Source organism: Pongo pygmaeus, chromosome 3 (assembly GCF_028885625.2).
Source record: "Pongo pygmaeus isolate AG05252 chromosome 3, NHGRI_mPonPyg2-v2.0_pri, whole genome shotgun sequence".
In the NCBI taxonomy this organism is placed as follows: domain Eukaryota; kingdom Metazoa; phylum Chordata; class Mammalia; order Primates; family Hominidae; genus Pongo; species Pongo pygmaeus.
Window position 1 is genome coordinate 131,486,267 of NC_072376.2, and position 24,209 is coordinate 131,510,475.

A 24,209-nucleotide genomic window follows, 5' to 3' on the forward strand; every position below is an offset into this window, starting at 1 on the left:
AAAAGTCTTCTTATTTGAATACATTATCAGTTTTCCAAGTATTCCTGCCATCCTCTTGGGTAACTTTAACATTTGTACCACAGGTACCTTTGAGGGACTTACAGTGTAGCGGGGTAGAAAGACAGTAAATAAAAAAGTACACACAAATGCCATGAAAAAAACAGGGTATGAAAAGAAACAATACTTGGCAGAACATCATAAACAAGAGCTCTTTTTAAAGCTCTTTTCAGCTTAGAAAGGCGATGTTAAACTATTCACAGATTGTATTTCCAAAACAAACACAGATGCTCAAAGAAAATAAAGTACAGTGTAGAAAGACCCATCATGAAAAATCTGTATCCAGTTTGTAGGCTGTGTGTATTTTTGTTTTGGCATCTATATTATTAAGAAAATCTGAATACCCAAGCGCGGCTACAGTATTTCTGTTTTAGGAAAGTAATGAACTGCAGTGAGGAATTAAAGAAAGCAGCTAAATACCAAAGTGTTTTTATCACATAGATCCAATAGGTGGCACTGTGCAACTAAAAATTAAGGCTGTATATACCTTATCAGTAGGCAAGAAAACAACCAAGATATTCATGCTACATTCATTACATGTAACTCTAGTAACTTTTAACTGAACTTGCTTTTCTCGAAGAAACTTTTGATAATGGTTTAAAAATATTCTGGGCCAAACAAAATACGAATAAACATGGAATACAAGACAATTTTATGCATACATTGTATAGAAACTACAGAATGTGCCACATTTACTAATTGCCAAGAAAAACTTATTTTTAAAGTTCCTAATCCTCTGCTGACTTTCCTTGAGTATATGTAGGGAAACAGAGGTGCGGTTGGGATAGGGAGCCACAAAGTGGAGCAGGCAACCTAATGACAGCCTGGGAAGCAAAGAGAACGACGACACGAATGCCCTGCTACCAGCGTCCAAGCCCACTCTCCACATTAGCCATCGTGGTGCAAAATAACAAAGCAACAGTGACATCTGGGGCGTCCTGGCACACAGCAGTACACTGCGATGAAGAAAAATGATTTTCTAAAGCAAACACCTAGCTTCCTGTTGGAACATCCTATCACAGGCATGGCGCTGGCAAAGGGCAGAGACAGAGTAGCCAAAGCCCAGATTTCAGGAATACTCTGAATGAGTAATGTCATACCCACCCACACCCAGGACATTGCTGGGTGAAACTGGCCCCATCTCTCCTTTCTTCTCTCATTTGTCCACTACCCACTCTCCTTATCTTTCAGCACCGGAGTTCATGTAAGTTCTAATATATACACACAAACTCTTCAACCACCTACTTTCCCCTCTCTTCTAACACTTATTCACTAATTTTTTTAAAAAACTTATTTTACATTTTCAATGTATACTTCTTCCTCCATCTCTTTTTTTTTTCTCTCTTTATTTCCTTCATTAGAAATATTCAGGAAAGTAATCAGCATCCTGGGACTCTACAGTTGTCCCCACAGCACCAATATTCCACTTATAAAGTGCCTGAAGGAAATATCTTGGCTAAGCAGTTACTGGTCATGGGAAAGAAATTTTTGCCTACAATGGGACCTAAATAAGATGAGAATATTTAAAATAAGACCTGCCAAAATGTTATACAGTTTTCCAGCCTGATTTAGGATCATATTCGGCATCAACTTGTATTTCCCAGGAAATCACTGTAAATGTATCTCTCTAGCAGCAGTGATTTCCTATTGTCAATGTAACTTTGGCAAGCGGCTACTTCTTGGAATTGGAGCGCTGCTTATTCTTTGGAACTGTCTCAAGAGGAGGTCAGTTGGTAATTTGGATTAATTGGGGGATATAAGTAGAAGCATGGAAATGGTATGTGAAAAGATAATCCAGAACCTGTGATGAACAACTACCCTTTAAAAATGTTAAACATTCAGACTATTAGGCATGCTGGAAGACGAGCAGAGTCAGTCAGATTCCCAAAGGATTATGACCAGAGGCTATAAGGAAAAGAGTCTGTATCAACTGCATTTATTAAAGACATTTCCATGTGAAAGAGAAATGAGAAGCAGCTTATATGTGCTTTCTACTTTTAGCTTTACCATATATGACATTTACTTGGCCTATACGGACAAAAAAGGTACAATTCAATAGGCTATTTACTGTACCAGTGCTTTTTAGAGAGCAATACTATTCTATTTAGACTTTTTTCAATACGTGTGAAATGAAAGAATATTTTCTGAATTAAAAAATAAAATCCATGGCACATGTATACATATGTAACTAACCTGCACATTGTGCACATGTACCCTAAAACTTAAAGTATAATAATAATAAAAAAGAAAAAAAGAAAAATAAATAAAATAAAATCCTATCATGTGTCTTCTAAAAAGAAACAGAGCTTGAGGATAAGACACTTAATACATTGTATTAGTTCTAAGACTATATTTATATTTTTATAAATAATGTTTATTAAAAAATTTAATGCTTTTAGTTGGCTCTTCTTAACCTAAAACTTTGCTTTTTTGCATTTTCAGAAGATTTTAGTTTTCTTAGTTTGTTAGTGACACTTGGGAGATTGTTTTCCTTTTTTTCTTTGAACAATACTATCAGAGAGTCTATTTGTTCTGTCTTAATTATATCTACAGCTTGTATTAGATTTGGATACCTCTTTAATTTGGAAGTTAGTTTTTTATTTTTGGGTTTCTTTTCATTGAAAAATACTGAAAAATTTTACTGATTCAGACTTTTCATGATAAATGTAAGAGCATAACTATTATCTTTATGGTCTTATGGTCATTTGTAGTTTAAAATGTTCTCATTTATAAAATCTCAATTTGATATTGAGGGGCTAACAACCCAGGGAGTGGGGAATTCCCCTCCACATTGTTCAGAGGAATGCAAGGTCAGTGATAGGAAGTGACTTATGCAACAAATTGCAGAGCTGTAGCTTGAATTCTGATTTCTTCCAGCTATTTATGTCCTCTATGCTATATGTGCAAGAAACAGCTTGCAGACTGGATCTGTAGAAAAGCATACAGTTTCAGAGAAAGGTACCATTCTCGCTGGTCTGTGACTTGAATCAAGCCCTTAAACCATGCTCCCTGGTAAGCATTCTAATTGTCTCTGGTCATTTCTCTCTCCCATTCTCTATAGGAGCTGCCATATACCTTTGCATCTTTATTAAGCTCCTCCCCATAAGCTCCTTCTCCACCTCCCCTGGCAGTTAAATTTACATTCTTCTTCACAAAGAAAACAGAAAACTTCAGGTAAGAACTCTCTTGACTTTCCCCCACTAACTGACCAGCATCTGTCCAACACTTTCCTTTCTCTCCTTCTCCTGTTACAATGGAAGGGGTATCCCCTCTCTTCTGACTTCTCAGAGGCTTTGTCTAATCCTGGACCAGGTCTAAATCTGGCCCCTCAAGATCCTTTCATCCACAAGGGAGAAATATATTTTGTCTAATTCCAGGCCACTTGCAGGAGACATATTTAATTGCCATACGTTCCCATATAACCTTGTGCCTGAAAGCACTTATCACACTATTTTACTTTTCAAAACCACAACTACATTCTCAAATCCATGACTCACAGGTCCAGCCTGTTTACTGTTGTATTTCCTGTAGCACAATACCTGAGACAGGGGTCAGTCAATGGTTTCTGAATGAACAAACACAATAGCTCAAGTACCCACAAATATACACTCAGGATAACTTGTGATAGGTGTTAAAGCAAAAGGTCAAAAAAAAAAAAAAAAAAAAAGAAGAAATCTTCAGAGGGGTCAGTAAAGCCTTCGTTCGAGGAAGATATGGGCACTCATGAGGAGCTATTTGTCCACTGAGAGAGAGAGAGTAAGAATTTCAACCAGTGAGAACAGCTTAACACAGGAGGAAAAGCCCACGGTTTGTTGGTGACCAGCAGGCAAGTAGCCTTGAACAGCTGGGATGAAGGGAGATAAAGAGAAAGGCTGGAGTGACTTTGAGGAGAGCCTTCAAAACCAGGTAGGGTAGTAGTATACTGACTCAGCAGGTTTCAGACAGACAGACGCATACACACCCCTACCTAAAATCTGTTGTTACTACATGGTAGGAATTCTGATAGAAGTTAGTAAGATATTTCACCATTCATTAAAATGATATCCTTGGGAAAATAGTACATTTGGTATAAATTTTGAAACCTGCTTATAAATTAGCATATTCTATCACATGTTTTACCAATATCATGAAGGGTTTTTAGAATTTTTGTTTGTTTCATCATCTCATATTTCACTCAATTCATTAAATTTTGGGTTTATGTTTAAAATAAACTCAAAATATGTTTGAATACTGTGAACAATTTTCAAATTGAATTTCTAACTAAAAAACTTCACCCCTTAACAGCAGTATGTTAGCTTCACGTTCGCCACTGATCCCAAGGGCCTACATTACAGAGTAAATTCTCAATAAATATTTGAAGGATGACAAGGAAGAGAGATAGGGAAGGAGTTAGGGAGGGGAAAACTGAAGGAAGGGAAGGGAAGGGGAGGGGAGAGGAGAGGAAGGGGGAGAGGAGTGGAAGGGGAGGGAGACAGAGAAGTAGCCTCTGGAATTGAGTATATCTGCCAGTTCTATCACAGAAGATCTGGGTGTGATGAACCCTAATGTGCTTTCATCCCAAAATATACACTGATAACTATACTAGGAGATTCGTCTCTTGGAATGGCCAAAAATGCTTTAAAGCAAGCACAGCTATGACCTTTCTACCTAGGCCTCTAATGCCAGGAGGGCTTTTTGGTGGGAAGGTCACATTAAACTGTACACTGAAGTCTATGAAACGGCAGCTCCTGGTGAGAGGGCATCTTTAGTTTCAGAAGGGAAAACAAATACCAGTGCAGTTAAGAGAGCACCTTAATCGGTTTTCCTGTCCTAGTTCATAACTAAACTATCAATGGTAGGTAATGATTCTTAAGCAAAAAATGGTCTGTTTGGATTGGGTTATGCTGACACAATGTTTCAAGTTAAGGGCATATTTGCAAAGATCAGCATTATTTTTCTTGCTAGAACAGATGTTTAAAACTTTTGAGTAAGATACTATCTCTCCAGAATTTTACGCTTGAGCAACATTTTGCCACATTTCTTACAATCTTTGACCTATTGTAACTTATCTTGTATCTCTATGGGAGAATTATATGTTGTCTAGTTACAGGCCACTAGCAGAAAATACACTTCATTGTTACAATAATGCACAATGTTCTACAAATGATTAATATATCTTAGACTTAAAACCCTTCTATAGCTAGTGTTTTTCTTCTATGACAGAACAATTGGCAGCTTTCCACTCCTCAAAGGAAAGTTGCGAAATACTCTAAAGATAAAAAGGTTTAAAAATAATAAGCCCAGAGGCAAACTATCTTTGTCTCTCTGGCAGAATTATAAATTAGTCAAAGTATTCCCTGCATTAGTCTTACTTCTTTATAAGTCCATAAAAAGAGATTTCCCTCCATGTGAGGGTCTGAATTTATTTATTTATTTATTTATTTACTTATTTATTTTTTATTATACTTTAAGTTAGAGGGTACATGTGCACAACGTGCAGGTTTGTTACACGTGCCATGTTGGTTTGCTGCACCCATTAACTCATCATTTACACTAGTTATTTCTCCTAATGCTATCCCTCCCCCAGCCGTCCACCCCCGCCAACAGACCCCGGTGTGTGATGTTCCCCACCCTGTGTCCAAGTGTTCTCATTGTTCAATTCCCAACTATGAATGAGAACATGTGGTGTTTGGTTTTCTGTCCTTGTGACAGTTTGCTCAGAATGATGGTTTCTAGCTTCATCCATGACCCTAAAAAGGACATAAACTCACCTTTTTTATGGCTGCATAGTATTCCATGGTGTAGCCACATTTTCTTAATCCAGTCTATCATTGATGGACATTTGGGTTGGTTCCAAGTCTTTGCTGTTGTGAATAGTGTCACAATAAACATACGTGTGCATGTGTCTTTATAGTAGCATGATTTATAATCCTTTGGGTATATACCCAGTAATGGGATCGCTGGGTCAAATGGTATTTCTAGTTCTAGATCCCTGAGGAATCATCACACTGTCTTCCACAATGGTTGAACTAGCTTACAGTCCCACCAACAGTGTAAAAGCATTCCTATTTCCCCACAACCTCTCCAGCATCTGTTGTTTCCTGACTTTTTAATGACTGCCATTCTAACTGGCGTGAGATGGTATCTCATTGTGGTTTTGATTTGCATTTCTTTGATGACCAGTGATGATGAGCATTTTTTCATGTGTCTGTTGGCTCCATAAATGTCCTCTTTTGAGAAGTGTCTGTTCATATCCTTTGCACACTTTTTGATGGGTTGTTTTTTTCTTGTAAATTTGTTTAAGTTCTTTGTAGATTCTGGATATTAGTCTTTTGTCAGAGGGGTAGATTGCAAAAATTTTCTCCCATTCTGTAGGTTGCCTGTTGACTCTGATGGTAGTTTCTTTTGCTGTGCAGAAGCTCTTTAGTTTAATTAGATCACATTTGTCTGTTCTGGCTTTTGTTGCCATTGCTTTTGGTGTTTTAGACATGAAGTCCTTGCCCATGCCTATGTCCTGAATGGTATTGCCTAGATTTTCTTCTAGGATTTTTACAGTTTTAGGTCTAACATTTAAGTCTTTAATCCATCTTGTATTAATTTTTGTATAAGGTGTAAGGAAGGGATTCAGTTTCAGCTTTCTACATATGACTAGCCAGTTTTCCCAGCACCATTTATTGAAGAGGGAATCCTTTCCCCATTTCTTGTTTTTGTCAGGTTTGTCAAAGATCAGATGGTTCTAGATGTGTGGTGTTATTTCTGAGGCCTCTGTTCTGTTCCATTGGTCTATATCTCTGTTTTGGTACCAGTACCATGCTGATTTGGTTACTGCAGCCTTGTAGTATAGTTTGAAGTCAGGTAGTATGATGCCTCCAGCTTTGTTCTTTTGGCTTAGGATTGCTTTGGCAATGCAGGCTCTTTTTTGGTTCCATATGAACTTTAGTTTTTTCCAATTCTGTGAAGAAAGTCATTGGTAGCTTGCTGGGGATGGCATTGAATCTATAAATTACCTTCGGCAGTATGGCCATTTTCACAATATTGATTCTTCCTACCCATGAGCATGGAATGTTCTTCCATTTGTTTGTGTCCTCTTTTATTTTGTTGAGCAATGGTTTGTAGTTCTCCTTGAAGAGGTCCTTCACATCCCTTGTAAGCTGGATTCCTAGGTATTTTATTCTCTTTGTAGCAACTGTGAATGGGAGTTCACTCATAATTTGACTCTGTTTGTCTGTTATTGGTGTATAGGAATGCTTGTGATTTTTGCACATTGATTTTGTATCCTGAGACTTCACTGAAATTGCTTACCAGCTTAAGGAGATTTGGGGCTGAGATGATAGAGTTTTCTAAATATACAATCATGTCATCTGCAAACAGGGACAATTTGACTTCCTCTTTTCCTAATTAAATACCCTTTATTTCTTTCCCTTGCCTAATTGCCCTGGCCAGAACTTCCAACACTATGTTGAGTAGGAGTGGTGAGAGAGGGCATCTCTGTCTTGTGCCAGCTTTCAAAGGGAATGCTTCCAGTTTTTGCCCATTCAGTATGGTATTGGCTGTGGGTTTGTCATGAATAGCTCTTATTATTTTGAGATATGTTCCATCAATACCTAGTTTATTAAGAGTTTTTAGCATGAAGAGTTGTTGAATTTTGTCAAAGGCCTTTTCTGCATCTATTGAGATAATCATGTGGTTTTTGTCATTGGTTCTGTTTATGTGATGGATTACACTTACTGATTTGCATATGTTGAACAAGCCTTGCATCCCAGGGATGAAGCTGACTTGAATGTGGTGGATAAGCTTTTTGATGTGCTGCTGGATTCGGTTTGCCAGTATTTTATTGAGGATTTTTGCATCGATGTTCATCAGGGATATTGGTCTAAAATTCTCTTTTTTTTGTTGTGTCTCTGCCAGGCTTTGATATTAGGATGATGCTGGCCTCATAAAATGAGTTAGGGAGGATTCCCTCTTTTTCTATTGATTGGAATAGTTTCAGAAGGAATGGTACCAGCTTCTCTTTGTACCTCTGGTAGAATTCGGCTGTGAATCCGTCTGGTCCTGGAATTTTTTTGGTTGGTAGGCTATTGATTATTGCCTCAATTTCAGAGCCTTTTATTGGTCTCTTCAGAGATTCAACTTCTTCCTGGTTTAGTCTTGGGAGGGTGTATGTGTTGAGGAATTTACCCATTTCTTCTAGATTTTCTAGTTTATTTCTGTAGAAGTGTTTATAGTATTCTCTGATGGTAGTTTGTATTTCTGTGGGATCGGTGGTGATATCCCTTTTATCATTTTTTATTGCATCTATTTGATTCTTCTCTCTTTTCTTCTTTATTAGTCTGGCTAGCGGTCTATCAATTTTGTTGATCTTTTCAAAAAACCAGCTCCTGGATTCATTGATTTTTTTTGAAGGGTGTTTTGTGTTTCTATCTCCTTCAGTTCTGCTCTGATCTTAGTTATTTCTTGCCTTCTGCTAGCTTTTGAATGTGTTTGCTCTTGCTTCTCTAGTTCTTTTAATTGTGATGTTAGGGTGTCGATTTTAGACCTTTCCTGCTTTCTCTTGTGGGCATTTAGTGCTATAAATTTCCCTCTACACACTGCTTTGTATGTGTCCCAGAGATTCTGGCACATTGTGTCTTTGTTCTCATTGGTTTCAAAGAACATCTTTATTTCTGCCTTCATTTAGTTATGCACCCAGTAGTCATTCAGGAGCAGGATGTTCAGTTTCCATGTAGTTGTGTGGTTTTTAGTGAGTTTCTTAATCCTGAGTTCTAATTTGATTGCACTGTGGTCTGAGAGACAGTTTGTTGTGATTTCTATTCTTTTACATTTGCTGAGGAGTACTTTACTTCCAACTATGTGGTCAATTTTGGAATACGCGTGATGTGGTACTGAGATGAATGTATATTCTGTTGATTTGGGATGGAGAGTTCTGTAGATGTCTATCAGGTCTGCTTAGTGCAGAGCTGAATTCAAGTCCTGGATATCCTTGTTAACCTTCTGTTTCATTGATCTGTCTAAAAAGTCTCCCATTATTATTGTGTGGGAGTCTAAGTCTCTTTTTAGGTGTCTAAGGACTTGCTTTATGAATCTGGATGCTCCTGCATTGGATGCATATATATTTAGAATAGTTAGGTCTTCTTGTTGAATTGATCCCTTTACCATTATGCAATGGCCTTGTCCCTTTTGATCTTTGTTGTTTTAAAGTCTGTTTCATCCGAGACTAGGATTGCAACCCCTGCTTTTTTTTTTGCTTCCCATTTGCTTGGTAGATCTTCCTCCATCCCTTTATTTTGAGCCTATGTGTGTCTCTGCATGTGAAATGGGTCTCCTGAATACAGCACACTGATGTGTCTTGACTCTTTATCCAATTTGCCAGTCTGTGTCTTTTAACTGTGTCATTTACATTTAAGGTTAATACTGTTATGTGTGAATTTCACCCTGACGTTATGATGTTAGCTGGTTATTTTGCCCGTTAGTTGATGCAGTTTCTTCCTGGCATTGATGGTCTTTACAATTTGGCATGTTTTTGCAGTGGCTGGTATCTGTTGTCCCTTTCCATGTTTAGTGCTTCCTTCAGGAACTCTTGTAAGGCAGGCCTGGTGGTGATAAAATCTCTCAGCATTTGCTTGTCTGTAAAGGATTTTATTTCTCCTTCACTTATGAAGCTTAGTTTGGCTGGATATGAAATTCTGGGTTGAAAATTCTTTTCTTTAAGAATGTTGAATATTGGCCCCCACTCTCTTCTGGCTTGTAGAGTTTTTGCCGAGAGGTCCGCTGTTAGTCTGATGGGCTTCCCTTTGTGGGTAACCCGACCTTTCTCTCTGGCTGCCCTTAACATTTTTTCCTTCATTTCAGCCTTGGTGAATCTGGCAATTATGTGTCTCGGGGTCACTCTTCTCGAGGAGTATCTTTGTGGTATTCTCTGTATTTCCTGAATTTGAATGTTAGCCTGTCTTGCTAGGTTGGGGAAGTTCTCCTGGATAATGTCCTGAAGAGTGTTTTCCAACTTGGTTCCATTCTCCCTGTCATTTTCAGGTACACCAATCAAACACAGATTTGGTCTTTTCACATAGTCCCATATTTCTTGGAGGCTTTGTTCATTTCTTTTTACTCTTTTTTCTCCAAACTTCTCACTTTATTTCATTAATTTGATCTTCAATCACTGATACCCTTTCTTCCACTTGAAGGAATTGGCTACTGAAGCTTGTGCATGCATCACGTAGTTTTCACACCATGGTTTTCAGCTCCATCACGTCATTTAAGGTCTTCTCTTCACTGTTTATTCTAGTTAGCCATTCGTCTAATCTTTTTTCAAGGTTTTTAGCTTCCTTGCAATGGGTTTGATCATCGTCCTTCAGCTCGGAGAAGTTTGTTACTACTGACCTTCTAAAGCCTACTTCTGTCAATTCATCAAAGTCATTCTCCATCTAGCTTTGTTCTGTTGTTGACGAGGAGCTGCAATCCTTTGGAAGAGAAGAGGCACTCTGGTTTTTAGAATTTTCAGCTTTTCTGCTCTGGTTTCTCCCCATCTTTGTGGTTTTATCTACCTTTGGTCTTTGATGTTGGTGACCTACAGATGGGGTTTTGGTGTGGATGTCCTTTTTGTTGATGTTGATGCTATTCCTTTCTGTTTGTTAGTCTTCCTTCTAACAGGTCCCTCAGCAGCAGGGCTGTTGGAGTTTGCTGGAGGTCCACTCCAGACCCTGTTTGCCTGGGTATCACCAGCGGAGGCTCCAGAACAGCAAATATTGCAGAACAGCAAATATTGCTGCCTGATCCTTCCTCTGGACGCTTCGTCCCGGGGGGCACCCACCTGTATGAGGTGTCAGTCAGTCCCAGTAGGTGTCTCCCCAGTTAGGTTACATGGGGGTCAGGGACCCACTTGAGGAGGCAGTCTGTCCGTTCTCAGAGCTCAAACACCGTGCAGGGAGAATCACTGCTCTCTTCAGAGCTGTCAGACAGGGATGTTTAAGTCTGCAGAAGTTTCTGCTGCCTTTTGTTCAGCTATGCCCTGGCCCCAGAGGTGGAGTCAACAGAGGCAGCAGGCCTTGCTGAGCTGCGGTGGGCTCTGCCCAGTTTGAGCTTCCCTGGCTGATTTGTTTACCTACTCAAGCCTCAGCGATGGGGTACACCCCTCCCCCTGCCAGGCTGCTGCCTCACAGGTGGATCTCAGACTGCTGCACTAGCAGTGAGCAAGGCTCCTTGGGTGTGGGACCCGCCGAGTCAGGCATGGGATATAATCTCCTGGTGTACCATTTGCTAAGACCATTGGAAAAGCGCAGTATTTCGGTGGGGATGTTCCGTTTTCTCCAGGTACAGTCTGTCACGGCTTCCCTTGGCTAGGAAAGGGAAATCCCCTGACCCCTTGTGCTTCCTGGGTGAGGCGACGCCCCACCCTGCTTTGGCCGCCCTCCGTGGGCTGCACCCACTGTCCAACCAGTCCTAATGAGATGAAACAGGTACCTCAGCTGGAAATGCAGAAATCACCCGTCTTCTGTGTCGATCACGCTCGGAGCTGCAGACCGGAGCTGTTCCTATTCGACCATCTTGGAACAGACCCCTGAGGGTCTGAATTTAAATGACACTTTCTCAATCAGGCCTGCCCTGAATACCCTATTTAATCTACAAAACCCACACTCCACCTCCTCCCAGGCAGATGTCATCCCCCAGGTCTGCTCTACTTTTTCTTTCCTCCATAGACTTAGATAACCTTCTTACCAGGTTCACTGTCTAGTCTCCATTAGAATGTAAGCTCCATGAGGGCAGAGATCTTTGTCTGCTCTGTTCACTGACGTATCTCAAGTGCCAAGAACAGTATCCAGCACATACTGGGAGAACAATGAGTATTCATTGAATTGAATTGGTTATTCTTAAATCCTTTTTGAAATAAGGTGACATAAAGTCTTTCATAAAATGGTCATAGTTTATAAATTATCATATCAAATAACAATGAATTATTGTCCAGATTATGGTATATGAGATGACTGAAAACATCACTAAAATCCCAGGAGTGATTATACAAGTATAAATAAGAGTATAAAACTGTTTCTGTAAAGAAGCTTAAGAGAACTCAAACCAAATGATCAATTCCCTTTAGAGTAGACACCTATGGAAGCTATGCAGTTGTCCAAATATGTCTAAAACTTTCTCTACAAATTCCTTTCAGAGTGGAAAAAAATATAGGGCTCTAAGGGTCACACAGTTCAATCTGTTATTGACATAAACACTGAAGACTGGCCAGGCATAGTGGTTCACGCCTGTAATCCAAGCAATTTGGGAGGCTGAGGCGGGCAGATCACTTGAGCTCAGGAGATCAGGACCAGCCTGGCCAACATGGCAAAACCTTGTCTCTATTTAAACAGAAGAAAACACTGGTAACTAACCATTCCCCGTGCTGTGGCTGGGCTACTTCCAGTAATACAGCAAATCATCTTTGGTGAATTAATTTGATTTGGACACACAGCCAAAAGTCATTTGAAGGACAGCATTTTTGAAAACAGGAATTTAAAAAAGTTGAGAAAAAAATTTAATTTAAAAAACGGATGATCAATTCAAAAGCATTTAGAGAAATAAATACATTTATATATTTATTCTATATCAATAAACTGAAATAAGAGGAAAGATGACTTGTTATCAGAAATAAAAGTTGATAAATATGAAACATTTTCTATGCTTTTCTGTAAGAAAGAAGAAATATAGACAAAATTATATTTGAACTATGTAAAGAATTTTTCAAAACTTTTCAAACTATAGAGGACAAGGGAGTATGGGATGTAGTAAACCAAAAAAAACTTAAATCTCATTCCATGTTAGACTACAATATACTTTAATTTACAGTTTAGGATAAAGGAAAGTGATCTTTGTGATAGATGAACTCCAGGATACCTACAGACACTAGATTTAATAATTATGGGTCTTCTATTTTACCTGCATTTTACAGAAATATCTTTCAAGAAAGTAAATGATGGTTGTATTTTCTCAAACAACAAATAACATTTTAAAGATTTTTAAATGCTCTTTTTTGTTACACGTACTGCTTATAACATCCTTCCCTGCCCCCGCCCCGCCCACCAAATACACACAAACACACACTCACAAATACTATATACCTTCGTCTGTGAAATGATATTGAGAGAAACACTGGAGTGGGGGGAGAATAAAAGTGAAACCTAAGCTAAACTTTATGTAGAATTTTACTGTCCTGGAAATTCCTTATGCAATTGTTATTCTAGTCAGTGCAGCTGTTTTTACCTGGTGGCAATACTAAAGCAATCATAATTTGTAGTGCGCCCCCAAATGGCTTTTTTTAATAAGAACATGTGTGGGAAATAAAATATTTTCATTGATATAGACCATGGAAACTGAACTCAAGCAGACACTAGGATAAAGAGATGACTCCTAAATACAAGATCCTCGCCTTAGTTTGGCATTTAAATTGTCAATTCCTTTCTTATCTACTTTGTAACAGTTTTAGTATCAAATATGGCATTTGAATACAACAAGCTCAATAAATGTTTGAGCACAGGCAGACCTCTATGGTAAAAATGTCACCAAATTACTTGGCATCAAAATTCTACTATACTTCTATATATAAATGATATTGTATGATTAAAATATCATAGTTAAATATTATTTAGCTAAAAATGTTCCATGTACTGTTTTAGGTTCTAGAAATGCAATAGTGAGAAAAATCAGATGTGGTCCCTACCCTTGTGAACCCAGCAGGAAAAAGATGTTAGTCAAATCTACATATCAAAATTGCAAACTGGGATTCATGGTATGAGTTGAGCTACAGGGAGAATGGGGCTGGGGAAGTATCCCAAAAGCTCTCCTCAGGAAGTGACTAAAAGGACAGAATACTGTGAAGGAGTTGAGGAAAAATTATTCCAGCAAATGCTCACGAAACACCTTATGAAAAAATAAAGTCTATACAAACGTTTATGTTATGGTGATGCTTATAATTCGAATAATAAGAAACAGAGAAAATAGTGATCTAATATCAAATGACAGATACCATGCAACACTCCTTTAAAATCAGAGTAATTAAGCCTCTTTCCTATTTACATATGAATATAAATTGAGGAGTCTAACTCAGTTTCCTCCTTCTTATATAATAGCTAGAACCACTGAAGGGGTTTGATGACATCCCTCTTAAATGTATACACTTTAAGTAAATATAAATTGCCTGAAGTTCTCATACTTCTCTTTCTTGTATATAGCAGACACCCAAAATCAAGATTATAAGATTAAAATAAAATTTTCCATGGCAAAATTTGATATTGTATAGCAAATAATCATAATACTGATGAAGATAAGACTGGTTTATTTTTAAACAACTACAGATTAAGGGTGTTATTGTAATTTTACTTATGAAAGAAATAAGGCTCAAAAAAGTAAATGTTTCAAGGTCATACTGCTAAAATAGAGCCAATTTATGCACCTAACTCCATCTAACTCCTAAATTCCTGCCCTAGTCACCACATTCATGACAATGCTATATTCCTGACAAAAAAATCACTTCAGAAATAATCTGTGCTTCAAACTTTGGGGTCACTTTCAAACATTTCAAGAAACAATGTCAAATTAAAAGTTTAGACAGAGTTTTCTTTTCCTACATTTTTCTCTTTCTTCTTCTTTCTTAAAAGTATAATTTTGTTTATTTTTTAGCCTTTTATTCAATGGGAACTTGATTTCTATGAAGCTTTCTAATATAAACATTAAAATATTTGACTTTCTTGTACTTGATCAGCAAAGATGCACAGCTGCACACATTGTAGACCCTGGTACTCTTGAATTATCTAAATATCCACAAAATTTGACAGAAGTTAGAAGCATGAAGCAAGGTATAGATAGTATATTTCATTGATTCTAAAATCCCTTCAATTCTAAGAGACACCAAACCTTCCAGGTGAACATGACAGATTGCTAAGAAGCCTTTGTTAATAAGGCATATTCCTATTTTTAAAATGTTAAAATATGAGAAAATATGGGTCTTAGAATTTAGAGAAATAGCAGCAAAAAGGCTCTAACACAGTTCCTTGTCTGTGGGGGCTTCTCAATCCTCCCCACTGTTCCACATCAAGAAAGGCTGATTTGGGTCCTCAATCACTAGGGCAAGGAAGGTCATCAAACCCACACTTCCCAAAAATTCACTGAAAATTAAATCATGGCAGAATGTTTTCTTTGTGTTGTTTCTCATGAAGCTTTTCCCCATTTAATAAAAGAATAAAGACTTACAGGAATAATTCTGTGATTAAGAAAATAAGCTTGGTGCATTTAGCTTCTAAAATGTAACTTAAAAAGAATTCAAATGGTCTTTGCCCTGACAAATGTGACTCCCTACACATGTGCTATAAGGCTAGAACACTGTTCTAAAAAGGGATAATATTCTGTTCTTCAGCTGCCAAACTTTTTCACAGTACTTTTTCATAGCACTATATAAACAGTGACCAAAAATCTTAAGAGACGAGATTCAGTTTTGAAAGTAACTTGATAAAACAAAGGTATTTTAAATGTTATATTCATCATTTTATTTCTAAATACATGCATTTTATATGTCCAAGTTTTTATGTTGACACTTTAAAAATACTTAATTAAAGCAGACAAGATGATGATACACAATTTAAAAAATAAATTCTGGCTTTTGAAGTTTTCATTTAAAAATAAATAATTTAAGTATTCTTTAAGTTCTTCACAGGCCATGATATCATCAGTTTAATTTCAGAGCACACTTATCACTAAACTAGCTAAATTTAGGCTATACGTGAAAATGCATAGTCTCCCAATCTTCATGTGTTCTTTTTATTTTTAAAGTTGAGGCTGGATGTGGTGGCTCAAGTCTGTAATCCCAGCACTTTGGGAGGCTGAGGCAGGTGGACTGCTTGAGCTAGGAGTTTGAGACCAGCCTAGGCAATACAGTGAGACCCTGTCTTCACAACAAATACAAAAATTAGCCAGGTGTGGTGCACATGGCCGTGGTCCCTATTTGGGTGGCTGAGGTGTGAGGATCGCTTGAGCCTGGGAGATGAAGGTTGCCATGAACAGAGACTGCACACCATACTCCAGCCTGGGTCACAGAGTGAAACCCTGTCTCAATAAATAAATAATGAAATAAACAAAACTAAAGTCGAGGTCTCACTCTGACGCCAGGCTAGAGTAGAGTGACACTATGACAGCTCACTGCAGTCTCACACTCCTGAGCTCAAGTGATTCTCCTGCCTCAGCCTCCTGAGTAGCTGGGAATACAGGCATGCATCACTGTACTTGGCTACTTAAAAAAATATTTATTTTGGTAGACATGGGGTCTCACTATGTTGCCCAGGCTGGTCTCAATCTCCTGGCCTCAAGTGATTCTCTGACCTCAGCCTCCCAAGGAGCTGGGATTACAAGTGTCAGCCATCATGGCTGGCCATGTGTTTCTTTTTAAATGAATAATATAATACACTCCAGACTTACACTGAAAGTGCTATACATATGAAATCACTTTGGGTTGGGTTGCGAAATTTGTTCACATTAATTTCTAATAACATATAGGACTTCATAAATGGCATCTATGGTGAATGTCCAATAAAACTGGAAAAGTAAGACAGACACTATCAGCTTTCTGGATTTATGAGATAACAGAACCAGGCTTCTCCCTCTTAGAAATGGAGGCCTAAGGTCACAATACAAGGCACAGTGGAGACCTGAAATTATTTCCTGGCTCCTAATCCAGTGTTCCACCATTTGGCTACTGTGCTTTGGAAAAAGTAGCCAGTTTTTATTGGTTCCTAAAATATCTTGGTCCAAAATTCATCCAATTGTTTTACTGTTCTGTCCTTTATAGTGAAATAGAACTTCTCTCATTAATATGTGATAGAAGAAACTGAGTTAATTCTCCCACAGTGTTGAGGAACTTGTAAAAAATACATTGTCTTTCAAATGATTTTTTCTTTACCCACAGAGTTTGTTAGAGAGGTGAACAGGGTTATAAATGAAGTTTGTAGTCATTTAAAAGACATGAAATATCCAAAGTAGGATTTTAAAAAATGTTTATTTCATTAGCAACATGTTTATCAGTAGAACCAACTGCTGCCAAGGAACAACTAAGATTCACTGTGCTAAAAAAAATTAGAGGCCTAAAATACCTACAAATCAACCACCATTCTGTGATATGGTTTACTTTTGTCTTTTAAATGTCTCTACAACCCTGAGAAGAGTGCATTTATTCAACTAAGACCTCTATGCCCAGCCCACTGCCGAACTCTGGATAGTCTTTGCCTACAAGGAGTACTAAGCAGAGGCTTAAAGTCAAAAAGACTTTAAGAACTCTAAAATGATTATTTCAAGATAACTCATAAGCTTCCAGGAAGAGCAAGAGGCTCATTGCTAAAACTTTAGCCAGCAAGAAAAATAAATACTGTTTTATTGAAATTTGGAATCTTGAGTTCCAGCAGTATCACTTACCAGCTGGTAACTTTAATAGCCCCAGAACCTATGGAGCTTCATCATCTATAAAAGTGGGATTACACCTACTACATAAGCTGCTATCTTCCTAAAAGAAGGGATGACATGGTCATCGTGAATAAACTACTACAGTGAGGCACTATAAGTTCTGCCAAAACTATGTCAACCCATGCAAGCAAGATTAGCTGAAAAGTCAAATGCATGATCAGCAATTCCTTTTGCAGGTGACATGTAAAGACCATCACTGACATAATGTATTGGTGCTGGGCTTATTCTCTAACAGAATTTTCCTTTCTTGTTAACTCCATTAATCGGTTCCTTGACATCCATTCCTTTTTCCCCCACAGTGGTACCTTCTTTAAACCTACTGAATCTATCAAAATATAAACAATCATTAACAAGAAAGATTTCAACAGCATGTATTATTTATTTATTTATTTTTATTTTTTTGAAATGGAGTCTTACTCTGTTGCCTAAGCTAGAGTGCAGTGGCACAACCTTAGCTCACTGCAACCTCTGCCTCCTGGGTTTAAGTGATTCTCCTGCCTCAGCCTCCAGAGTAGCTGGGACTACAGGCACGTGCCACCACGCCAGGCTAATTTTTTGTATTTTTAGTAGAGATGGGGTTTCACCATGTTAGCCAGGATGGTCTTCATCTCCTGACCTCGTGATCCGCCCGCCTCGGCCTTCCAAAGTGCTGGGATTACAGGCGTGAGCCACCGCGCCCTGCCTAAACCGCATTTATTAATAGGACAAAGTCCTTATTTATTTGTTAAGTCATAATTCAGGCAAAATTTTCCCGGAAACTAAGCTCCATATAACAATGAAGCTATCCCCATCAGAGCCTTTTTCACATTGTACGAAAGTTAGCTGCATTCGTGAAAAATTTTTATTAAGTCCTAGGCAAGAGTAACTGATCTTGTTTTTCTTGTTTTCCAAATCCCTAAAGTTCAGCAGAGTTCCTAGCACAGAGTAAGGAGGGGATTAAAATGCAACTGAAATGTTGAGTCTTGGATGAAAGTATATCCTTGCTAATTCAATAAGCAAGGAAATTACTCTGACTATTATATCCATTTATAACTGAAAAATATACACAGATATTCCTGAATCTAGTCACAGATGGAGTAAAAGCTTCTACCATCTGGTTTATAGGTGAAATTACTTAATTGCATGTATAATTAGACTATGCACTTGTCCAAAAGATAAACATTTCCTATTTTAGAGAAAAAAATGCAAAATTAAATCAGTTATAATCTTCAATCCTTTTGCACTGGACTTCTACACCATACTACTTCAGTTCCTAAAATACAGCATCAAAAATTAAAACACAGTTTACTAAACAAAAGGGTTTACAGCATAACCAATTACTTTTGCTAAATATATACCTCAGAGTTAATTATACCGGCTGTGGGGATGGGTTTCACTTAAAAGACATAAAAATTTAAAACGTATGGTAAGGAATATGAAATTTAAACAGTGACAACATAGATATATGCCCCTGGAAATAGCAAACATCTCCAAAGCAAATGTTCCTAAGGAACATCCTCTCGTCCAAACCGCTTGGGTTAGGTTTATTTTTATAGGCCGTTGCTAACACAATAGCATGCTTAGAAATGTTGGAACCTGTCAAACAATGGAACCAATTTTAAAAAATACTGTACTAAATAAATACTTTGGTAGATGCCAAAGCAGGTTATCTCTAAGGAAAGATTTTAAAATTGCAGTAATGATGGCAATACTAGATAAGCAAACAAAACATAAAATTTTACTAACACCGAAATAAATCATTTATAGTAGAGGAAGATAATTAAAGATGACTTTATATGTAGAATAACAGTATTCAAGTAATACATTTGCTTCGAAAAGATACTTTAAAACTGTTATTTCCTTGATTATAGATTATAAATATCTAAAATAGCAGCATGTCCCTCATTTTCTGTTATTAACTATAATTGTTTAGTTTTTTATTTTTGTCTCACACAATTACATAGACGATAGTGCCACTTATTGATATGTGGAAAAATAAACAGGCTTGGGGTGCAGAGATCAGAAGTTCATTTTTGGACACGTTAAGTTTGAGGTTTCTATGAAGCACCCAAGGAGAGATGTCAGAGAGGTGTTTGGATATGTGAGTATGGGACTGAAAATGTAAAAACGAATGAATGAATGAGTAACAGCGCAGTGCTTTAGAGTACTTTAGACACCAGAGTCTGTGTGGTTTTGCATCCTAGCTCTGCTATTTAGCAGCTGTTGACCTTAACAAGTTATCTAACTCTGTGCCTCAGTTTACTTATATCTAAAATGGGGATAAGTAGGTTAATGTGAGAATTAAGTAAATAAATATTTTTAAAACTTATAATTTTGCTTGTTATAAATTTTGACTGTTACTATTCCCATCAGTAGCAGCAGCAGCTGTTACAGATGATATTTAGTTTTTGGAGGGGATAGGGTATCTAAGGAGAGTGGAAAGAAGATCCCAAGTTCAAGCCTTGACAAACCCCCAAATTAGAGATCAGGAAAACAATAAAAGGAACTTAAATGTTCCCTGCCTGTGACGTAGGAAAAATTAGACCAGGACGGTGTCATGGAAGCCAAAAGAGGAGAATCTGTCAAGAAGGCCCAAACACTTGGTAGCATACAGACTTGCATCTAGCTAGCTGGTGTAGTAGAGCAGCAATAATTCCCTAATGTTGGTGGCTCTCCAAGTTTAGGTCCAGCTACATGCCCAAAAAGGAAGACATTTTTTGGGCACATGCCCCTGAGGAACTTCTTCCTGGTGTTGCAGCATCCCTTTCACAGTCCTTATTTTTTGATTCTATTTCAACAAATAAAAATAAAAGTACTACTTTAAATAGAGAGTGTCTTCATTCAAACCAGGAAGCACTGCTATATAAAGGGAAGTAATTCGTAAATATATTCAGAGTAATTCTATTCTTGAATGTCTAGGGGAAAAGAAAGGGCTTTGTGTAGAGAGAGCCTGAGTAGAGAAAACAGTACTGTCAAATACATTTACATGGTCAGTATTCAGAGTCTCCAACAACATTAAAGGAATAGAGTGTGTTATTTTCACAAGTCAGATTCCAGAAATAAGCTACCATTCTAACCTCCTCTGTTTAATACTTTGGAAAGCACAGAGATGAAAATGCAGCACAAGTCCTTACTAAAAGATCCCATGTTAGTGGGTAGGTAGTATTTGGTTAAAACAACCAACTTCGGAAAATAGAAACCATACCCACTCAGTTTATGTATAAAATGCATATATACATTTTTTAGGAGGCTTAAACTAATGTTTGAAAGATTTTTTTCAACAGCACTGAAATGCCAGGTTTTATTTTCCAGAAGACATTAGTGAATAATTTTATAGTTAATACTAAATGATGATAACAAGAAGGTTCCAGACTCTAGTTTTGGGTGTGAACAATTGCTGAGTTTTGTTCTATTTCATGCATATTTGACCCAAGTCAGCTTTATCGCGAGGAAGGGGCAAGGAGGGGGTTTTTGCTAGTAGATAACTGAAAACCATGCAAACTCATTGCCATTAACAAGGTGCAGCCGAAACTGACACTAGTCATGTGCATAAATCCTATGTATCCACAATACTGATATACAATAGAATTGCTTCCTATGATATTTTGTTATTTATACATGCTGCAGGTTTCCGTCAAGGTAGAAATGTTATCTTCTGTTTATGAAAATAAAAGATCTCTTTGATAAGGTTCAGATAGCAAAGGAACAAATAAGTCAGAGGCTGCATATGTGTAGCAACCCCATCCCCCTGAGAAAAGCTGTGGGGATGGTTCTTGTAGGCACACTGATGGCAATACATTTCCTCAATTTTAGGATTCATAAAAGTTTCACATTTTTGACAGTATGCATCTCATAATTGATTTTATATGTACAGTTATAATATTTCTCACATTAATATATTACCCAGCTGTTTTAAAGAAGGAGGCAGCGCTGTAGGCAATAATATAAAATCAGCGCCAGATATATTAATTTTAAAAAGTACAGAACAATATGTGTACCATTCTATCATTTACATTTACATACTTTTTTTGAAGGATAGATAGTTATATATTGTTATATGCATATTTTATTTCTAGAAGGAATCACAAAGAACAGGTAAGGGCTACATGAAAGGGGAGGAAGCAGAGGTAGGCAGAGGCCTATTTTTCATTGTATACCCTTTTCATCTTTTGATTATGTTTTACTTATTTAAAAGTACAGTAATCGACTTTCAAAAGAAAAGACCAATACTACATATTGTTATAGATACCTGCATATGAAGTCAGCATATAAAAACTTTTTTTTTTTTTGAGACAGAGTCTCCCTCTGTCTCCAATCTTGTGAGCCAAGATTATCACGTAATCTTGGCTCACTGCAACCTCTACCTCCTGGGTTCAAGCAATTCTCCTGCCTCAGCCTCCCGAGTAGCTGGGACTACAGGCACACACCACCATACCCAGCTAATTTTTGTATTTTTAGTAGAGATGGGGTTTCACCATATTGGTCAGGCTGGTCTCAAACTCCTGACCTCTGGTGATCCACCCGCCTCAGCCTTCCAAAGTCCTGGGATTACAGGTGTGAGCCACCGTGCCCAGCCTAAAACCTCTTATAGTAGGCCAAGGTGTGGCGGTATGCTCATACAATGAATTACACTACTCAGCAATAAAAAAGAAACAGACTATTGATACATGCAACATTACAATGGCTCTTTAAAACATTATGCTGAGTAAGAGAACCTTTGTACAAAATAGGGCATATTTTATCATTCTATTTACAAGGAGTCCTAGAATAGGCTAAACAAATCTATCACAGAAAACAATCACAATTGTGGCTGCCAGGGAAGGGAGGTTATGTGAAGGGGTGGGGGTCACCTAGGAAAGGGCATGAGACAACTTTCTGGAGCGGCAATTATGTTCTATGTTTTGTAGGTGTCTCGGCTACACAGGTATATATAGTTGTCAAAACTCAATAAACGTTCACTTAAGACATGTACATTTTATTGTAAATGAATTTTGCCTCAAATAAGAAAATAATCCGTAAGCAAATTTTGAACACTACCTAATGATATACATTCTGGAGTATTTAGTATTTAATATTAAGTGTCTAAATGTCTGCAATTTACTTTGAAATTGATCAGAATAAAAAAGATGGCTTGATGGACAGATGAACATCATGATATGTGACAAGTGTAGTTACATGTTAATGGTAACATCCAGGTGGCAGGGATATAGGTGTTCACTATGAAATCCTTCTAGATTTTCTGTATGTTTGAAAATTTTCAAAACACAATGTTGAAAATAGCTTTGAAAATACTTCTAGTTAAGTTTTTCTTTAAAATGCATGCATTGTACATAGCGGCATCTCTTTGTCAATACATATTGGTCTACCTCATTCATACTAAGCATAGTGAGTTTAATGAGGTGTTTATAAATATTATATTAAATTTCTAGAACCAGCATGGAAGAGATTATGGTTAAAATATGTAAAGGAAATACTGAATGTACATCTTGATTTGCAAATATGAAACCATACCACGTGTAAGTTTGGCTTCTAACAACAGTTCAACGCCTCTCCCATGACCTACTCTAAGCCAGTTCACTCTACTCCCAAAAAGAAGTGTTGGCAGCACTACATTACATTCATAAGGAATGAATGAATGAAGGAGTGAAGATCCCAAAGGGTATGAAAGCCACTGCACACATCACACATCTCTCTTTTCTCTCTTCTTTCCCTTAGTGGACATAAAGCCCCACTCACCACAGCTTCCTCCTCCCCTTCCCCATACTGCTTTACTCTCCATACCAACTGGTGTGGTGAGCCCAAGAAAGGGAACGAATCTGTTTTCTCTTGCAGATGCTCTGCCTCTTGCTTAGATGCTGCTAGGTGTACATTACATCAGCCTACTTCAAAGGATCATTAGATCCAAGACTGAGGTTTATGCTGGGAGGGAATACTGGGGCTCTGGCCTTAAGTGCAGCAAGAGGAATCTGTGGTTCGGCCTAGCTTACCCAGATACTACAATGGGTTATGGTCACAGCTCCAGCTGGAAGTCAAACTTTTCATCCCCTGTGTGACTTGCTCTGCTATAGTGCCTGTGTTTCTGTGCACATGTGGGCATCCATCACTCAGGGGCATCAAAAGAAGGAATGGCAGCAGTGTAGGTTGGAATTGGGTTGTTTCTGGAAGTCTAGATCAAATACCCACTGGCAGCATCCCGACACTGCAGATTTTCAATGTAAACCACTTATCTTTTTTCCCGCTCAACTATATGTTGAGCACATATTTTCAAATCAATATATACAGATTTATCTACCCCATACTTTCTAATCTTTAAGTAGGAGTTGATGAGTATCCTGGCCCAGTGATAATTAAAGCAGATATAGTAAGATCTGCTCTAATAGATCAAGGACTATAGGATCTATCATCTTCCCTCAACAGAACACCCACAATGTAAGGGCTCTAAACTAGGGTATCAGGGCCTTGTGACAAGTCACAATATTTTACTGTGTGACATTCTATATTTTCTGTATATGTGCATTATTACAATACGCCAAAAAGTGACATAGTCCATCTGTATTTGGTGCACAGGATGCCAAAAACCATAGCTTGCTGGATTATTTGTTTTCCTGATGAATTCAATTACTAGATGTTTTGCATTATAAAAATATATTCCAGTTTCCTGTTTATATTATAGAATAATGTATAAGAAAATTGTGGGAAAATAGTAA

General features: G+C 37.7%; 1 protein-coding gene across 6 annotated transcripts in view; it reads right to left on the bottom strand.

The window, feature by feature from the left end:
* The window catches only part of SEC24D (SEC24 homolog D, COPII coat complex component), a 115,565-nt gene that overhangs the window by 49,254 nt on the left and 42,102 nt on the right, over positions 1-24,209 (bottom strand). The window lies entirely within an intron of this gene.